General features: G+C 39.5%; 1 protein-coding gene across 2 annotated transcripts in view; it reads left to right on the top strand.

Annotated features, from left to right (window-relative positions):
• Positions 1 to 20,736, top strand: part of ELOVL7 (ELOVL fatty acid elongase 7) — a 94,989-nt gene that overhangs the window by 44,081 nt on the left and 30,172 nt on the right. The window contains exon 1 of one of the 2 annotated variants that reach the window (XM_066375518.1): positions 14,175 to 14,220. The exons of the other annotated variant lie outside the window; for it this stretch is intronic. The gene's annotated coding sequence lies outside the window, so the exon portion shown is untranslated. Of the gene's footprint in view, positions 1 to 14,174; positions 14,221 to 20,736 lie in introns of those variants that run through there. 2 annotated transcript variants of the gene reach the window in all.

Raw genomic sequence — 20,736 nt, 5'->3', positions numbered from 1 at the left:
CTCATTAGCCCATGTAGCCCATAAGTACGATGCTAATGGCATAAGTCAAAACACTCATGTCTCAATTTCTTAAAGTTTTTATGGAAGTGAGCATTGTAAACTCAAAATGTTGTATGTCGAGACTGTCGTAACCTGAGGACCCCCTGTACAACCTCTCAGTAAAAGTCAAGAGCACAAACAGAGTACAGTTAAACAGCAAAAGTTGAAAAGTTGACCTTGTGATGTGAGTTATTTAAAGATAAATATGTTTTATTTGCTTATGCCTCTAACTTAAAATTGAAGCTGAGAAATTTGGGCCATTTTGCTAGCAGTACAGCAAAATGTGATTATACACTATGATAATTTCCTTTATTGATTGATTGCTGATACCACAACATTTATTTCTTGCTTTACCTAAGTCACTTACCTATCTTAACACAGTTTGCCCTGGGTTAGTCCTGTGTAAGATACAAATTTGCATGTGGCGATCATTCCACTCTACCTCACAAGAACTTACAGAATTTAGGTGACGCAAGACACATCTACAACTAAAATAAAATGCAGTATGGTGACTATCAAATACAGAAGTACAAACTAGAGTGAGAACAAAAATTATTAGCAACCAGTGTGGTATGAATGCCAGCCGAGAACTGACTTGGCTGTCCCAATGCACAGGAGTGGAACATCAGTGCTGGTGACATACTTTAAGCTGTAGGATTGCATATACTTTCTATCATTTAGTAATTGATTCAGCTGAATAATAATATATGGTAATGCACTAAGCTATCATCAGTTTTGGAGAGAACGATAGTTCTACATTATGAGTTCTCCATTAAATCTTTTTAAGCAGAAGTTTAGATAAGCAGTAGACAATAGCTAAGCAGTAGGCTTAGAAAAACCCTTATGTGTAAAAAGCCTCTAGTGAACGAATGGACTCATCTTCTCCCTTAACCTTTAATATGTGACTCTACTGTCAGTGTTTTCACTCCTGCATGTGAAATGAAGGTGTGTGTTAAGTATTTCTACATAGCACTGTCCCCAGGCTGAGCCAACCTGCTTCTATAGTTCTCCTGCCCCAAAATGTGTGCTTCAAATTGTAAGAAATGCTTTATTTCATTTTCTTAAGTACCTAAAACACTCACTTAAAAGTTCATTTGTGTTAACAAGCATTATCTTAAAACAAAACCAGAAAATTATAGTTCAGTGTTTTTCCTAAGTGTAGCTGAAGGATCACCTACCTGAATGACATTGCCTGTGGGGGAGGCCGTGGAAATACGGTTTTTCAACAAGTATCTCAGGAAAGGGTAATGCACATTAGAGTTTAAGAATTACTCTCTTATTCTGAATAATTTCAAAACTGTTTTCTACCCTGTATTTATCCAACATGAGTTGAAATGTAATAATTTGACTTTTTTAAATTGATGTTTGAGGGATTAGGTACTTATATACTTTGAACATTTGGCCTTGGTAGAGAGCTGTATTTGGGAATTGAGGGCAGAACGAGATCTCTGGGTATAAAACGCACCCCCACGAGGTTTCTCCTGAGGCCCTGGGAAAGGTGTTCTCTTTCCTTCTGCTGTGCTGAACGTCTCTCTATTACTAAGAGCCAGTACTCCAGTTAAAACTGTATTTACTCACATTGTGGGCTAAATCTGTGTTTGTGGATTGTCTAGAAAATTAAGGGCCCATTATGCTTTGTCTTGATGGAATACTTTGAATTTCAAAACAACTGAAATATAATTGTACTTTAGAAACCCAGCTGCTTATAGGTTGAGTTACAGGTGTTGAAATACGGACTTCCATATGCCTGCCTTCCTTGCAAGAGATCTTCACTTGAGGCCATGGTTTTGTTGTTTTCTTACTTTGTTCTGACTTCTTATGAAATCTGAGTTCTTCTCTTATGCATATGCACACATACACAATTTCAACCTCTCCCTCACCACCAATTTTTCTGCTCCTATACATATATTCAGGATGTTTTCATCTTTTTTTAAAAAAGTATAATTTTCATCTTACTTTTTTACAGAGAATTTTTCATCAGTCCTGAAGGACTCAGCTCCTGAAAAGGGCTTTGGTGGAGGTTGTAGGCAGTACCTGCAGGTCTAAATCGAGGTGAGGGTATTTGGTCCTTCCAGGCTTCATGAGAACCATTCCTGACTACCTTGCTGTAAGTAGCACAACTCACACAGTAATGTAGTTTCATAATAGAGCTTGGGAAGCATATAGGAAACGAAGACCCTCCCTTTGGAACTGTCCCTAACAGCTGGGGCCTCTATGTTTCGAGTGACGAACGTCTTATTTATTTATTTTTTTTAAGTAAGCAAATTTTTATTTAATAAGTTTATTAGGTGCCTATCATGCAAAGTCTCATTAAATCCTACCACATGGGTATGGTTATTATTTCCAGATTTCCAGCTGCAGGAAGTAGTGATAGAGTCAGACCTTGAGGCAGGGTTCATATGTCTCCAAAGCCCACACTCAGTCTCTGGGAGCATGCCCAATGTGGGAGGTAGCACTGTGATACCACTTGCTGCAGCCAGGTGGGCCAGAGACAGGCCTTAATAACTTTGACTCCTTCATGCGGATGTTGGATCCTTTCAATTCCGGTTCAGTCTTTCTGATTATGAAGTGACGGACTTCTTAATGGCCTTGTCCTCGGTATGTATCGGGTGCAGTTGGTGCAGAGAATAGGCTGTGCATGGCTCCAGATGTTTTTGGCATGACTGTTGTTCCTTCTTTTCATGGCCATTTTGGAAGCAAGGACCTGAGAGAGGTTCAGATGTTTTCAAATTTGAAATAAATCTTTCACTCCACCATCTTCTTTCTCCTTTTTCCTATGAAATATCTTGAGTAAGAGGCAAGGTAGAATGGGAAAGAATCCAGAATTCAGTTGAGCTGAGCGTTGGGTCCAACTCTTTTTGGAAAATCCTTCAGAGCTTCAGTCTTCACAGCTGGACCAACTCTTAGGGTCCTTTCAGCTCAAACCTTCCTTGAGGATAACATTTATGTGTATTTGTGCTAACTACTCTATTTTTTAAAAAAAGTCATTGTAAATATTTAAAGTTATACTAACTATACTAACTATTTTCTTTTTTTTTAATAAAATTTTATTAATGTTAATGGTATGACATTAATAAATCAGGGTACATATAGTCAAAGAAAACATGTCTAGGTTATCTTGTCATTAAATTATGTTGCATACCCCTCGCCCAGAGTCAGATTGTCCTCCGTCACCCTCTATCTAGTTTTCTCTGTGCCCCTCCCCCTCCCCCTAACTCTTTCCCTCCTTCCCTCCTGCGTCCTCCCTCCCCCCACCCCTGGTAACCACCACACTCTTGTCCATGTCTCTTAGTCTCGTTTTTATGTTCCACCAATGTATGGAATCATGTAGTTCTTGGTTTTTTCTGATTTACTTATTTCACTCTGTATAATGTTATCAAGATCCCACCATTTTGCTGTAACTGATCTGATGTCATCATTTCTTATGGCTGAGTAGTATTCCATAGTGTATATGTGCCACATCTTCTTTATCCAGTCTTCTATTGAAGGGCTTTTTGGTTGTTTCCATGTCTTGGCCACTGTGAACAGTGCTGCAATGAACATGGGGCTACATGTGTCTTTACATATCAATGTTTCTGAGGTTTTGGGTATATACCCAGTAGAGGGATTGCTGGGTCATAAGGTAGTTCTATTTTCAGTTTTTTGAGGAACCACCATACTTTCCTCCATAATGGTTATACTACTTTACAGTCCCACCAACAGTGGATGAGAGTTCCCTTTTCTCCGCAGCCTCTCCAACATTTGCTATTACCCGTCTTGTTGATAATAGCTAATCTAACAGGGGTGAGGTGGTATCTCATTGTAGTTTTGATTTGCATTTCTCTAATAACTAATGAAGCTGAGCATCTTTTCATATATCTGTTGGCCATTTGTATTTCTTCCTGGGAGAAGTGTCTGTTCATGTCCTCTTCCCATTTTTTTATTGGATTGTTTGTTTGTTGTTGAGTTTTATGAGTTCTTTGTAAATTTTATACTATTTTCAATGCCTCCTCAACCCTTAGAGACTTGGGTGTGATTTCTACTACTCAACTATGCAGTATACTTAGAAGGTTACGAATTACTTGCTAGTTTCAGAATTCACTAGTTTTTTTCTTCATCCTCATTTGCTCAACATTAGAGAACTAGTTTTCTTCTTTAGCTTCTTTCACACTCCCAATTCTAATTGTTGGCCATAACATTCTTTTTATTTTCTTTTGAACATTTTAAAATGGAATTTTCAGACATATACAAGGTAGAGATAATTAACACCCATGTACCATCACCCATCTTTAAAAATTCTCAACATTTTGCCAGTCTCAACATTATTTTTTTAAGAAAAAAATCATCTTGTTCTCATAAAATATATAGTACATAATTCTTCTAGAGGAATTAATCAATGGAGGAAAATACAAACATAAACATATGCTTTTCTTTAATTAAAACTCCCCAAATCCAATGACCTAAAAATAACCTTCATTGTTATGTAATGTCATTCCAGACATCTTTCTAAGCATGTATAACATAAGAAATGCTGATTCTGGCTGGCTGGCTATAAAGTTGACCATATGTTACCTGTAAAGAAAAAGTATTAAATTTAATTCTAATTAACTTTAATAGGGAAAAAAGAAGCTGAAGTGAACTTGAAGAAATTGCTGAACTGCAAATAAATATTTTTCCACACAGACAGGTCTCTTAAATGAGCCCTTACAATTATGAAAAGTGATTGTAAGAAGTATGCAATCATTCTGTTTTAAAAAAAACTATTTTAGACAATCTTAATTTTATTGACTCACTACTCTAAAATATGAGGGTACTGGCATCTTACTTATCTTCTTCTCCCTTCCTCTCCCAACCTACAGATTTATATTTTTATATTTTAATTTGGGGAGGATAATGGAGTCTGGCCTTAGTAACCAGATCATCAGTTTGCTTAACTTCATACGTTTTAGTTTTCCTCATCTGTAAAGTAAGCATAGAGTTGTAGGGAACATTAATGAGTTAGTTGACATAGATAATCCAGTATATATAAGCATTCAGTAAACATTATTTATAATTATGTCTTTATGTTGTAGTGATTTATAAGGTTTACATTCTTTTCTGTAATCCTAATGTTCTTTCTGCGTTAGGTGGATTATGCCCACCACCAACCAGTCTTCTTAAAAAGGCTTCTCCAAATGATGTGGAGATGTTTCCAATACTCTGGTTGACCAATGTCATTCTGTTTAATTTAATTGTCTAAAAAAAAAAAGCCTTCTTTATTCCTGAATTACTTTGATTCATCTCTATATTGACTTGATTTTTTTCATTCTAGTTTTTTCAGGAAAGCTGATGGATTCTATATCCTCTAAGTTCTTTCATTTTTGAGAAGGTATTTCTGCTGCTTTGTACTTGAGCAAGATCTTAGTTAGGTATAATATTCCTGGGTTATGTTTTGTTTCTTTCAAAATTTATTAATGCACTTGTCATTGAATGTTGCTTTAAAGGAAGTCTGGTGCAGCCTAAATTTTTTCTCTCTTGCATGTGATTTGATTTTTTGATTTGAAAATATTTTAAAATTTACATTCATTAAATTAACTTTTTAAGTTTATAATTTTATGAGGCTTGACTTCTGCACAGAATTATGTAACTACCAGTTGTATGCAGACATTTCCATCACCCCACAGAGTTCCCCTTGGTTGTGCTTTGTAATCAACCCTTTCCCCAAACTGGATGCTCTGGCAACCACTGATCTGTTTTCTCTTAATAGCTTTGCTTTATTCAGAATGTCATAAATGGAGTCATATAGTATATAGTTTTTTGAGTCTGGCTTATTTAACTTAACACAAAACAAAAATGCATTTGAGATTGATCCATACTATGAGTGTCAATAGTCCCTTTCTTTTTATTGTTGAGTAGTATTTATTGAACGGACTTACCATAGTTTGTTTATCTATTTATCAGTTGAGGAACATTTGGGTTGCTTCCAGTTTGGGATGATTATGAAAAATACACTATAAAGCTTTTTTTTTTTACACTATCAAACTTTATATACAGTTTTTTGTGTGAATATAAGTATTCATTTCTCTTGAGTTGATACTCAAGGAGGGAGATTGCAGTGTCATATCCTAAGTGTATGGGCTTATGGTTAGGATCATGTTGATCAATTTAAAGAAAATTGATATCTTAACAATATTCAGCCTTTCAATCTATGAACAGGGTATAACTTTCCATTTATTTAGATTTTTGACATCTTGAATTGCTTTTTCTGCATATACTATATGAACAATTTTTTTATTCTTTCAGGTCATCAATTTAGAATTCATCTTGATACTGATTGTTATACATTAAACTTTCTTGTAATCTAGTTTTCTCAGTCTGTCTGTAAAGTTAATAGGAAATTTTATTTGAGTATTAATACATTTGCTTCTGTTGATTTTTTTTTTTTTTTTGTATTTCTCTGAAGCTGGAAACGGGAGGCAATCAGACAGACTCCTGCTTGGCCGACCGGGATCCATCCAGCACGCCCACGGGGGGGGGGGGGGTGCTCTGCCCATCCGGGGCGTCGCTCTGTCGCGACCAGAGCCACTCTAGCGCCTGGGGCAGAGGCCAAGGAGCCATCCCCAGCGCCCGGGCCATCTTTTGCTCCAATGGAGCCTCAGCTGCGGGAGGGGAAGAGAGAGACAGAGAGGAAGGAGAGGGGGAGGGGTGGAGAAGCAGATGGGTGCTTCTCCTGTGTGCCCTGGCCAGGAATCGAACCCGGGACTTCCGCACGCCAGGCCGACGCTCTACCACTGAACCAACCGGCCAGGGCCCACTTCTATTGAATTTTGTACCAGTTATCCCAATATCGATCATCTTTGCCCTAACAGCTTTTCTCTATTGTTTTAATTATCCATTGTCATTTTTCATTTGATTATTTCAACCTTTCTGTATCAGAAATTCACTGTTTAGGTATAGCTATTCTGTTTCTGGCTGTTTCATATTTATTTACTAGTGCTATGATAATGCCTGCAAATTGGCCCTTAATTTTTTCCTTGGGTTTGTATTCTCCAGTTCCATTTTATTCTTTTTTTTTTTTTTTTTTTTTTTTTTTACAGAGACAGAAAGAGTCAGAGAGAGGGATAGATAGGGACAGACAGACAGGAAGGTAGAGTGATGAGAAGCATCAATCATAAGTTTTTCATTGCAACACTTTAGTTGTTCATTGATTGCTTTCTCATATGTGCCTTGACCATGGGCCTTTAGCAGACCAAGTCACCCCTTGCTCGAGCCAGCAACCTTGGGTCTAAGCTGGTGAGCTTTGTTCAAACCAGATGAGCCTGCGCTCAAGCTGGCGACCTCGGGGTCTTGAACCTGAGTCTTCCACATCCCAGTCTGACGCTCTATCCACTGCGCCACTGCCTGGTTAGGCTTTTTTGTTTGTTTGTTTTTTTGTTTGTATTTTTTTGAAGTGAGAAGTGGGGAGGCAGAGAGACAGACTCCCATATGTGCCCAACCAGGATCCATCTGGGAAGCCCACTAGGGGGCGATGCTCTGCCTATCTGGGCCGTTGCCCTGTTGCAACTGAGGCCATTCTAGCACCTAAGGCGGAGACCATGGAGTCATCCTCAGCAGCTGGGCCTACTTTGCTCCAATGAAGCCTTGGCTGCTGGAAGGGAAAAGAAAAAAAGAGAGAGGAGAGAGGGAGGGGTAGAGAAGCAGATAGGCGCTTCTCCTGTGTGCCCTGGCTGGGAATCGAACCCGAGACTTCCACACGGCAGGTGGACACTACCACTGGGCCAGCCTACCAAGGTTCATTTCATTCTTTTGCTTTATCATTTTATGAATTCATATTTTAAACTCAATGTACTTCTGGGGAATTTCCTCTTGTTACTTTTTTTTCCCTTATTTGATTTCGTTGAGTGCTATGTGTTCTTGTTTTACTCCCTCCCCCAATCTATTTGTGAGATTTTCTAGTTATTTTTTTCTTCATTTTCTGAATACTTGGTACCACTGATTAGACCATCTACTTTTTTTGGATATATTATGGGAGCCTGGCTGTTCCTTTCCAACAATTTTTGAGCCCAGTTTGTTTTTTATCACTGAGCTACAGTTTGAGGACTGAGAATTTCAGTTTATATGCAGTTTTTCGTTTTTGTTTTTTTTTTGTATTTTTCTGAAGTTGAAAACAGGGAGGCAGTCAGACAGACTCCCGCATGCGCCCGACTGGGATCTACCCGACATGCCCACCAGGGGGCGATGCTCTGCCCATCTGGGGCATCGCTCTGTTGCAACCAGAGCCATTCTAGTGCCTGAGGCAGAGAACACAGAGCCATCCTCAGTGCTCGGGCCACAGAGCCATCCTCAGCGTCCAATGGAGCCTTGGCTGCAGGAGGGGAAGAGAGAGACAGAGAGGAAGGAGAGGGGGAGGGGTGGAGAAGCAGATGGGTGCTTCTCCTGTGTGCCCTGGCCAGGAATTGAACCCTGGATTCCTGCACTCCAGGCCAACGCTCTACCACTGAGCCAACCAGCCAGGGCCTATATGCAGTTTTTCTATACCCTGAGACATAGAGGACAAAAGGAAGAAGAATTCAGCTATGGGAGGTCATACTTGAGTTGTAGTCTCACTTTTAAACTGTTGTCAAATATGCCAAGACTCACTGCATCTCAAAGGTGTGTCACACTCCCAAGGGACACCTTTAAGGAATCTTTATTTGTTCACCAGTTAAGTGTGGAGCTTCTATCGTCAGAGTCTGTTTTATTGGTCCATTCCCTAGCTAGAGAAGGGAAAGATTTTATAAATTATTAGTCCATTCACTTCTCTTGAGATTTGGAGGAACTTGTCAGAGTTCTTGGGTTCTTTTGCGGAACAGTACATGGGGAAGAGGCCGTGTTGGGTTTGGAGCTCTGCCGCATTATGGATGCCACTCTGTTCCAGGGCCTTTCCTGGGCCACACAACTTTTTGAGATTTTGAACTTTTGTCTGTGGCCTTGCCATATTTGGTGGCTTCTCTGAAATTTTGTGGGCATTTTTAGACCACTTATTTTAATTTTTTTCAGGATTTAGAGGGAGATTCGACCAGGCAGTTTTATTTTGCAGCTTTCTTTTGCTTTTTTATGTGTGTCCTGGCTCCTGTTTCTGTTTTCTAAGCATGGGTGTTTCCTGAGATGCTGCCCTTTGCCATGGTTCCTCCTACATTATTTATCACAATAATTTATTCTGCTCCGTGTTATCACCTCTTGTTATTTATAATTAACGATGACCTTAATCCTGAGCTCTAATTCTGGATGTTTCTTCAAGTTAGGTGAACATTTTCACTTTTATTAGTTTGCTAGTTCTGCTGTAGCAAAGTAGCACAAACTGGATGGTTTAAATAACAGAGTTTATCATCTCACAGTTCTGTAGGCTAGAAATTCAAAAGCAAGGGGTTGGCAGGATTGGGCCCTTCTCATGTCTATGAGACAAGGATCTGTTCAGGCTTTTCTCCTTGGTTTGTACATGGTGGTCTTCATGTTCTTGTTGTTGTTCTTATATGCATGTCTGTCTCCAAACTTTCCCTTTTAAAAAGGGCACCAATCACTTTGGATTAGGGGTCCCCTTAATGACTCTATTTTAACTTGATTACCTCTATAAAGACCCTACTTCCAAATAAGATCACATTCTGAGGTACTGGGGATTAGGAGTTCAATGTATTAATTTTGAGGGAACACAATTCAACCCATAACATTTTATTATTCATTCATACCACAGATATTTTTTGCTGCATGCCAGACACTAGCCTAGGCATTGGGAATGAGGTTCAAGCTCTTCCCTCTTGATGAGTGAAAAGATAAGAATTAAAAAGCAGGCACTTGCAATGTTATGCAATAAGTGCTATGATAGGTTAGACAAATTGTTATGAGAACACTTTAGTGGGACACTTGATCCAAACTGATCTGATTGAATCAGGGCTGACATCTTAAAGGAAGTGATACTTATTTTGGATCTTTCCCTCTAAGATGCAATAGCTACATAGTTGTTCTCCCTGCTTCCAAACCACACCCTCAGTCACCCAGCCCTGGACTCTATCACCCAGTTAATCTTACCAAACATCACTTTGATTAAGACAGTCCCCGGTTGAGAAACCTGTAGTGAGTCCTCACTGTCAACAGAACTAAGTCCAAAAAATTCTTTAGCCTGATTTTTGGTTCCTCCACAATCAAGTACTCTCACTGGAATCAACCTTTCTTGTCTTGATCTTTCTGTTGTCCCCTTCCTTAACTCTGTACATTAAACCAAAATGGGTTAACAAACACTGTGGAAACACACCAGGAGCTTTTCTATAGTTTCATGGAGGCAGGATTTTTGTTTTGTTTTCTGCTGTTTCACTGGCATCAAAACCAGTGGTTGGCAAATAACAGATATGTAAGAATATTCATTGAATAAACAAATGAATGACTTTTCCCTTGGTGGTTCCTTTGCTTGTGATGTATTCCTCTCTTCCAGGTGCACATATTTTTGCCTATTGAAATCTTATTCTCAAGGCTCAGCTCATGTGTCCTCTCCTCCATTAAGCCTTTCTGCTGGTCACATGCCAGATGTGACTCTTCATTTCTAGAGGCTGTACGATTCTATGTTAGCTGTTTGTGTGACCTTGCATTCTGCTTTGCATTTTAGATATCTGTGTAGGTGTTCATTATTCCTGCCAAATTGAAAGTTGTTTGAATTTAGAGGCTATATTTTAAAAATAATATTTTGTTCTGCTCATCACTTCCTTGTACAATAACAGATGATCAAAAAATACTTTGTTTCACACAATGGAGAAAAGAAAGCCTCTTCAATAAATGGAGCTGAGAAAATTGGAAAGCCATGTGCAAAAGAATGAAACTTGACTACAGTTTGTCTCCTTGCACAAGAATTAATTCAAAATGGATCAAAGGCCTAAATATAAGATCTGAAACAATACATTACATAGAAGAAAACATAGGTACTACACTCATGGACCTTAGCAGTAGAGAACATTTTATGAATTTGACCCCAAAGGCAAGGGAAGTAAAGGCAAAGATAAATGAATGAGACTACATAAAACTAAGAAGCCTCTGCACAGCAAAAGAAACTGTCAACAAAACAAACAGACAGCCAACTAAATGGGAGATGATATTTTCAAACAACAGCTCAGATACGGAGCTAATATCCAAAATATATAAAGAACTCACAAAACTCAGCAACAAACAAGCAAACAATCCAATAAAAAAAATGGGGAGGGGACATGAATAGACACTTCTCCCAAGAAGAAATATAAATGGCCAACAGATATATGAAAAAATTCTCATCTTCACTAGCTATTAGAGAAATGCAAATCAAAAATACAATGAGATACCACCTCACACCTGTTAGATTAGTTTGTATCAACAAGACAGGTAATAACAAGTGCTGGAGAGGCTGTGGAGAAAAAGGAACCCTCATCCACTGTTGGTGGGAATGTAAAGTAGTGCAACCATTATAGAAGGAAGTATGGTGGTTCCTCAAAAAATTAAGAATAGAACTACCATATGACCCAGCAATCCCTCTACTGGGTATATACCCACAAAATTTGAAAACATGGATAGGTAAAGACACATGCAGCCCCATGTTCATTGCAGCATTGTTCACAGTGGCCAAGACATGGAAACAGCCAAAATGCCCTTCAATAGAGGATTGGATAAAGAAGACATGGTACATATATACTATGGAATACTACTCAGCCATAAGAAATGATGACATCGGATCATTTACAACAACATGGATGGACTTTGATAACATTTTACTGAGTGAAATAAGTAAATCAGAAAAAGCCAGGAACTGTATAATTATTCCATACATAGGTGGGACACAAAACTGAGACTCATGGACATAGATAAAAGTACAGTGGTTACCAGAGGGAGGGGAAGAGAGGAGAGGGAGAGGGGTGGGGGGCAAGGAAGGGGCTTAAAGAGAAACAAAATATAGTGGTTACCAGAGGGAGGGGAAGAGAGGAGAGGGAGAGGGGTGGGGGGAAAGGAAGGGGCTTAAAGAGAAACAAAATATAGGGTGACAGATGATTTGACTTTGGGTGATGGGTATACAGCATAATCGACTGTCTAAATGATGTGGAGTTGTTTTCTCTAAATCTATGTACTCTGATTGACCAATGTCACCCTATTAAATTTAATTGTCTAAATTAATTAATTAATAAAAATACTTTTGTTTGAAAAGAAAATGAATGAGAGGTGTATTGCATTCATTTGAAAAATAGTAGAGAAGAAGGCCTAAGGGTGGAGTGTTTATTCTTGTCCTGCCTTGTTTTTCTGATTTTAGATTTTAAAATGCATTCAGCAGATTTTAATTGTGTACCTATTTTACTCAAGGCATTGTACTAGGACTCAGATTACAAATAGAAACTAAATAGCCCTTGAGGTACTTACCACTTCTTCTGACAGAAAGGCAAGTCCCATTGGTCCCAGTGGTCACTGTAGTCTGTTAGTCATACATGTCTAATGTTACATTTCCCAGAAGTATCTAACTTGGACAGTTTTTCAGATGCTTTTCTCCTTTCAGACTTATTCATCCCATTTTCTAGAATCTTTCCAAATGTTGAGACTGCCTGAGGGCGAGGTCCCATCTTTATCCCCCTATCCTGTACTGACCAGCACTGTTTTATATCTGCTGATGATTTGAGCAAGTCTTTATTTGCCCTAAAAGCCCACTGATGCTTCTCTAAGTTTGCACCATCTCTCTAATTACAGAATGTTACACTGGGGCCAGAGACTCAGCAAACGTGCTTATTGCTCTGCTTAACCTGGAAGAGCCTCGGTTATAAGAGTAATAACAAGCACAATATTAATAAATAGTGTAGGTAGCAGTTTACTGAAGGTTCAACATGAATTGTATTTCCTAGTGGAGGCTGTTGCTAATATTGGTTTCTAGGACTCCCTTTGTAACAGGTTGCCATATTAACATGTTGAAATTATTAAATAAACACCTAAAGTTTGCCTCTTTGCTCAAACTCGTAAGTCATGATTGTGCTGCAGAGCTTGAACCAAGCAGTAATGCAATCTGGATTAGTCTGGAGGGCCATGCATATATAGTGTTATATTTTCCTGAGGCATCTAATTTTAATAGGTCCCTCTATTGAGGGAAAGTGAAGAAGTGAAAATCAAGATGCAAAATAGAATAGTAAGGAATGGAAGGGTTAAAGACATTTGTTTTGAGGTCCCAATTGACATGCAATTACAACTCTTAAACCTGACTGGCGAGCAAGCCTGAGTCTATTCATATATAGAGAGGGTTAATTTATACTATGACATCCTTGTCATTGGGGGTGGAAAACATCTATTTTATTTAAATATGCTGTATACCTATCAGAATAACCTAAGTTCGTGGAAGTGGTATAACAGCAATTACAAGTGTGAGTCCAACCTATGCTGTCTGTGTTGATGAGTTTATAGTGTGTCTCTGTATCATCAAAGAGACTGTGGTGCAAGATAATTTAAATAGCAGATACATAAAAGTCACTAGAAAGTCTTATGTGGTGCTGAACATCATGTTCAGCTTATTAATCATATTTTGTTTTATGAAACATTAATATTAGTTTATTTTGTGCCCATATCACCAGAACAAGCAAAGTGCACTTAGATAGATGGAATCAATGCCTGGGCTTCATTTCATGTTGGAAATATCACGTAAAGTAATCTCTTCAAGACACAATTACAACAGACATTGTTTCTCTATGATAACTTCCTTTCTTCCTTGTGGGGTAATGACTCTTCTCCCTTATTCCAGACTCCTACTTCCCTGAAACTGTGTGCTTTCCCATGTGACTGAGGGATGCGGGTAGTAAATACAGTACCCATTGCCCAGAAAAGCTGCTGCAGCCCCTACTCATTTTTTGTTGTGCTTGGTGTAGATATTGGCTTGTGACACAGTTCTGGGAAGGGGAGTTCGAGGGACTTCTGGAAAGCATTGGGGAGGGTTTTGAAGCTACTAAAAAGAGACATAAGACCCTACCCTTTTGGTGCTCTGAATTAAGGTATAGGAGAATGTGACATTTGGAATGATTGCCATCGTCTTTATATTTAAACAGAAATTAACCAACTTGGATGAAATTTCCCTACCTTTGGACTCTTTTTCTGTGAAATAACCATTCGGTTACTGCTGAAGCTGTTTTCAGTTGAGTGTTCTGTTACTTACAGATGAATTATCTTCTTTGATACAATAACATTCCCATTTGAAAAACAGAAAGTTAGGTGTTTAGTATCTTTTTGATGATATTTGTGTTGACAATTTTGTTTGCCTAGAACACAGGCTTATATTCTAATTTCCTACAATTTACTAAGACCTAAAAAGTAGTAATGATTTTCTGTTACAGATGCTTGAGAACTTTACATTCATTAACTGAATCCTTTGTATGCCTATGCCTTATACGGTGGGTGTTGTGTCTGAGAATGGTTTATGGAGTATTAAGAAGAGGTTCCCAAACCTGGCCCATCATAAGACTCTCCCCCAAAATATTAACTATATCCAAATTTCTCTCCAGGTAATTCTGGTTACCTATCAGGTCTAGCAACCACTGATGTAAAGGACATAGAAGGGAGAAAAATTGTACTGACATATTCCCATACTTAAAGTAAATGGTTTCAAACCTCATGTGACAAAGTCAGTGCTGTAAGAACAAAATTTCTTTATAGCTTAATATTTAATACAGATTTCTTTATTCTTCGGGGTAGTAGGAACTTATTTCAGTTTACTCTAAATATGATCACCCCTCTCAGCAAGTTAGAAAAAACTTAGTTGGGAGGAGGAACCCTTTTAGTTCTCAATGTTCTCTGTCACCATTGCCGTCCTCTGAGTCCCTAAGATATTCAGGGTCCCATCGGGTATTGGCCACTTGTCCATGGGGGTCTCTGTTGTTGCTAGGTGCATGACTTCATTTTCTACAGCTCTTTTGCCATACTTCCTTGTCTCTGGAGGGTACTCAGAAGTCTGTCTGCCTCTCCTGTGTCATGCTGGAGCAAGAGAAATTCTCTGTGGCTGCCTAAGTCCCCATCAGCCACCTGTTCAGCTCTACCCAATAACAGAGTCTGACCCTTCCTGCTCTCTGCTTTTCATAATCCTCCTGGGCACCTAGCCAGGGCTGTTGCCCTTCTTTCAGAAGTCTGCACTAATTGCCTTCCCTCTGACTCTTCCGCCCTCCAGCTTGAAGCCTGCTTTTCTGTAGGAGCCATGGAAACCTCAAAGGTTTCCTCCCAAATCTCTTGTCTATGCCCTTGAGTTCTCCTGTACAGCTAAGTGCCCAAGCTTTTGTAACTCAAAAGTGAGTATAAAACTTTCCATTTCTCTGCCTTCTGCTGTCTGTTTCATTCCCAAGGCAATTTGCACAAGCTGGCTATTAACTAGAAATGGCACAAGGGAAGTGGGGGGCGGTGAGAAAGGAAATCCCAAGGAGGAACATATATACATATATGAAACATGAAAACAACACAAAATTCTTTATGATAGGTATAACAAACATGTATGTGTGTGTGTGCGTGCATGCGTGTGTGTGTGTGTGTGTGTACTGGAACACACACAGTAATTAACAAATTGAAAATCTGTCATTTGAAATAGATTTTCACTGAGTCTATTTTACATTCTAGATTCACTGGTTTTTAACTGGAGTTATAGTAAATGATAAAGAGAAATATGACTTCAAGTAATATGCTGTATGTTAAATGAGTGTGATTTCCAGAGACCTCAGGCCACTATACATTTTTTCCACAATTAGTGCTATAGTCCTAAACATTTCTGCATTTGTTCCTTTGGAATTGTCCTCATTTTGCTACTTGTAACTTGAAAATGTTAGTAGTAAATTATCATTAAATCCACTTTCACTCCTCTCATTTCCAATCCCATTTATCAAGATGTACCTGGTTTGATCCATTTACCTTCAAAACCATTTAAAATTTTTATTTATTTATTGATTTTAGGGAGAGGAAGAGAGAGATAGAGAGAAACATTGATTTGTTTTTCCACTTATATTCATGCAACCAGTGTTGATCAAAATCATTCTCAACTTATGATTAGTTATGACTTTGATTTTTAGAAGCTGTAGACAACAGTGTTTTTCCCTTAAAGCCATTTAATGAGATTTTGAAGAACTCTGAAGTTGATTTGTAAAGAAAAGCTCAGAATTGCTTTGAATCATAGCATCATTGAAATAAATGAGTACAGTCGCCTTCCCGCCCCCCTTAGCCTCAGTTTACTTTCCATGGTTTCAGTTACCTGCTGTCAACCACGGTCTGAAAATATTAAATGGAAAATTCTAGAAATAAACTTCATAAATTTTAAATTGCCAACTGTTCTGAGTAGCATTATGATATCTCATGCTGTCTCACTCTGTCCTACCTGGGATGTAAATCCCTTTGTCTGGCATACCCACCTCCGTCTCATCACGTGGGCGTGGGATCGTGTCACACCATCCCAAGTAGAAGGATTAGTACAGTGCAGTAAGATACTTAGAGAGAGCCCACACTCACATAACTTTTATTATAGTATTTTGTTATATGTTCTATCTTATTATGAGGTATTGTTTATCTCTGATTGTTCCTAATGTCTAAATGAAACTTTGTCATAGGTATGTATGTACGGGAAAGACATAGTCTATATAGGGCTTGGTGTTATGTGGTTTCAGGCTTTTATTGAGGGTCTTAGAATGTATCCCCCATGGATAAGGGGGGATTTCTGCAATTGCCGAAGTGATTACTGTGAAGGAAACTACTCTTATTTGGATGAATAAATATTGGTAGTTTACTTTGAACCAGTGGTTCTCAACTGGAGATGACTTTGCCCCTCAGGGAACACATGTCAGTTTCTGGAACCCGTTCTGGTTGTCTCAGCTGGGAAGGGCATGTTTCTGGCATCTAGTGGGTAGAGGCCAGGGTTGTAGCTAAACATCCTGCAATGCTCAGAACAACTCCTCACAACTATGAACTGTCTGGCCCAAAATAATACAGCTGAAGTTGAGAAACCCTGTTTGAAACAAACAAGTTATTACTTTTTAGTTATTTTTCACATTTTAATACACTTTAAAGTTTCTGATCTCCTTTCTTCAGCCTCAGTCTAATTGAATTATTGGGGCAGAACAGACTCAAGCACCCACATCTTTCTGTCCAGCACTCAAGCTCCCAGCCTCTTTGATGCTTTTTCTACTTAACTACAGAGGGTGTGGGTGGCGGGAGGGGGACGACGACAGCCAATTCCAGTGACAAAACAGCAGAGAAGGGGAATGCACAGATTACTGTCCAGGAAGGTTCCCTAGCAATCTTTGAATTCTTACCGAGAAATGTATTTCTTATCTCAGGGTTTTTCTTCCCCATGATAGCAGGAGCGGGGACTCTGCCTAAACTCTGGTTTTCCCGAGTCTTAACTCGGAGAGGCTGTCTGTGATACCTTCTCCTGGGAAGCCCTTTCCCCACTTGGCAGGCTGAGTGGCTGTCACCTGTTCTGACTCACTGCTTAGATGCCCTGCCCCTTTCTAACGAGTTAGGGTGCAGCGACTTTTCCTCTTGCTCTCTGAGCTGGCCCTGCTCTCCTCCCTAACCATACCATCTGCATCTGAAGCTGTGTTTATCTTATTAGTTCTCCGATGAGCAATTATTATTTTTGTGGAATAGCTTGATTTGCTCTGTCTCCCTCTTCTTTCTTACTTTGGACAATGGTAAAGTTTAAAACCACCACCCAAATATGAGGCTACAGTTGGCTCTTTTTTTTTTAAGCATTTTAATTCTATTTATTTATTTATTTTGTGATAGAGAGAGTCAGAGAAAGGGACAGACAGGAAGGGAGAGAGATGAGAAGCATCAATTCTTCGTTGCGGAACCTTAGTTATTCGTTGATTGCTTTCTTGTGGGGCTACAGCAGACTGAGTGACCCTTTGCTTGAGCCAGCGACCTTGGGCTCAAGCTGGTGAGCCTTGCTCAAACCCGATGAGCCCGTGCTCAAGCTGGCAACCTTGGGGTCTCGAACCTGGGTCCTCTACATCCCAGTCCGACGCTCTATCCACTGTGCCACCGCTTGGTCAGGCTACAGTTGGCTTTTCAATAGAAAGTTTCCCCAGTTCCATCACAGACCTCTGTCCACTTGCTATGCTGGTAGCTTCCTGTAGAGCTAATTTAGGTTTATTTGTCCCTGAGCAGCTTTTGTGGCTAGCCAGATCTCTTTTTGAAGGTTTGTCCATAATGTCTGATTTCCAAAGCAGAGATCAATGTGGGGGAGTCCAGAACCTCCCAAACATCAAAAGAGAAAAGGAAAACAATATGGCTATTTGTGGACTATAGACATGCCCTAGGAAAGTCATATGCTGACTCCATCACTCCTTTCCCTCAAGAGAGTATCCCCAACACATTTTGCAGGGTTTGGATACATCTACACTTGAGGGTCTGCCTGGAAATGGTTGGCCATGGTTTTAGATTTCTGAACTCCTACTAAGTACTTCCTACCACAGCAACAGCAAGGTCCCGATCCCATCTGAGTGAATTCCAGCAAGAAGTTCTCCCAGGTAAGTTCTGCCTGTGATTACTGTTAAAATAGATTGAAGCAAAAGAGACAAAGTAATCAGGTACCTTAAGCACGCTCTATGTTTTAGTGTTACAGCTATATTGTGTTGACATAAGCAGCTTATGGCTTTGACTGGTCTTCAGGTAAGTTGCCCTGTGGGCCGGACATTCTCCTGTAGGTAGCAAGCACATTTCTTACAGTTGAACTTGATATCTAACGTAGGCCTAAAAAAGCTAGTTTCAGCAGATTAAGTCCATTCTTTACAAAATGACCCAGTCACTAGTGATACTGTCACAAACAAGGAGCAAAATCCATGGGTTTGTAGGGACTGGGCAATGACCTGACCCACACCAGTCTCCCTCCACAGGCCCGTTTACTCTAACCCTACCACATACTTTTGAGGCAGACCGACTCTCACTGGGCTCTTTTCTCTTCCCCTATAGCACCTCCTTCGTCTCTTCCACCCGCAGTGGAAGTGTGTTGTCTACTGTTAATGAGTTGTAAGCCTGTGCTTTACATATATGAAAGCCCTGACTTTTCTGGCATCTCCATCCCTGAACTTTTATGCCATTGAGTATTTTTAATTGATTGTTAAGGTCCCAGTTCTGCTGTCAGCTAGAAGATAGCTCTATACCTTGACCACATGGAATAAGTTTCTTCCTGTTTCTAGGTACCATTGTCTAGTAACCAAGTGACCATGTTTAATCATGGTAGAAGATTGGGTGAGGGTGGTATGCCTGGCTCTTATCCAGGGGTAGCACTATATTTGCAGGACAACTCAGGTTGCCCCAAAATTCAGTTATTGATTTTTTTTTTTACACCAATCCCTACAATGTACTGATGGCATCCAGTCCATTATGGTCCCAGCTTATAAGAAAATTCTCAGTAGTTTGTGTTCAGTTTCAACAAGGTAAATGGGTCAGGTTTTGCTTTCATGCCCCATTCCTACACCATTACGGCCATTCTTTTCTGGTGGGAGCACAAGTGTTAAGGACTGTCAGTTGGCAGGTTATTACAAGCCAAGGATCAATGAGAGAGTCTCCACTCTAGAAAGCTTGGGTTAATGGATCCCTTCCCTACCTCTCCAGTCCTCCATCTCTCTCCTGCTTGGAGGATGTCTGTTTTTGCCACTCCATCCCATCTGGTGTGAATTGCTCCCCTGATTACCTTCTCTCTTCCTCCATCTCAGTCTTGTGTAGTCTCAGGGATTATAAAAACCACTGGGTTTTTTTTTTTGTTTGTTTTGTTTTGTTTTAGTGAGAGAAAGAGAGAGAGAGAGAGAGAGAGAGAGAGAGAGAGAGAGAGACAGGAATGGAGAAAGATAAGGAGCATCAATTCTTCATTGTGGCACCTTAGTTGTTCATTGATTACTTTCTCAAATGTGCCTTGAATAGGGGGCTCCAGCCAAGCCAGTGACCTTGGGCTTCAAGCCAGCAACCTTTGGGCTTCAAGTTAGTGACCTTTGGGCTCAAGCCAACAACCATGGGCTCAGACCCCACACTCAAGCTGGGGAGCCCATGCTCAAGCTGGCAACCTTGGGATTTTTAACCTAGGTCCTCAGTGTCTCAGGCCAACGCTCTATCCACTGCGCCACCGCCTGGTGAGGCAAGAAACCACTGTGTTTACTGCCTATGAATATGTCCCATCTGCAATAGATTGTGATTTCTTGAGTCTTCGTGCTTTAGCAAGGGCTGGGAAGAGAAAAATGGTGGAATTAGTGGGGAGAAAAAAAGAAGCAGGAATTGCAGAGAAAATAAAGTAATGCTTTGAAATGTCACCCCACCATATGCCACATAGAATTAGAAATTTTCAGTGTGATTCTGAGTAATTTAAACAGCATTACTGTTGCATTTTAATTATAAAAATAATGGCTTGAAGTTTGTTATCTCAGAGGTTAAGGTGAGGGAGAACACTCACATTGAGACAACTGGAAAACATTAAGGGAAGAGTAATGTACAATCAGTGACATACAGGCTTTTAAATGAAAGTAGTCAAGTTTTCTCTAGGTTTGTTCCTTAAACTGCCATTTGACTGTACAAGATAATGAGTTTGGTCAGGTGTTTTCCAATTGAATTGATGGAACTTGTCTCTATAAATGATACTGTCTGACTTCCAATGCTCAATTTTTTTTATCAGAGTCTGTGCTCTAAACTTTATAAATATATATTATCTCATATAATCCTCAAAACAACTCTCTGAGTTAGTTTATTTAATCTTAGTGAGTTGTA

The sequence above is a fragment of the Saccopteryx leptura genome, chromosome 1 (assembly GCF_036850995.1).
Source record: "Saccopteryx leptura isolate mSacLep1 chromosome 1, mSacLep1_pri_phased_curated, whole genome shotgun sequence".
Taxonomy (NCBI): Eukaryota; Metazoa; Chordata; class Mammalia; order Chiroptera; family Emballonuridae; genus Saccopteryx; species Saccopteryx leptura.
Note: the sequence above shows the minus strand (reverse complement) of the source record. Positions and strands in the feature narration are given on the sequence as shown.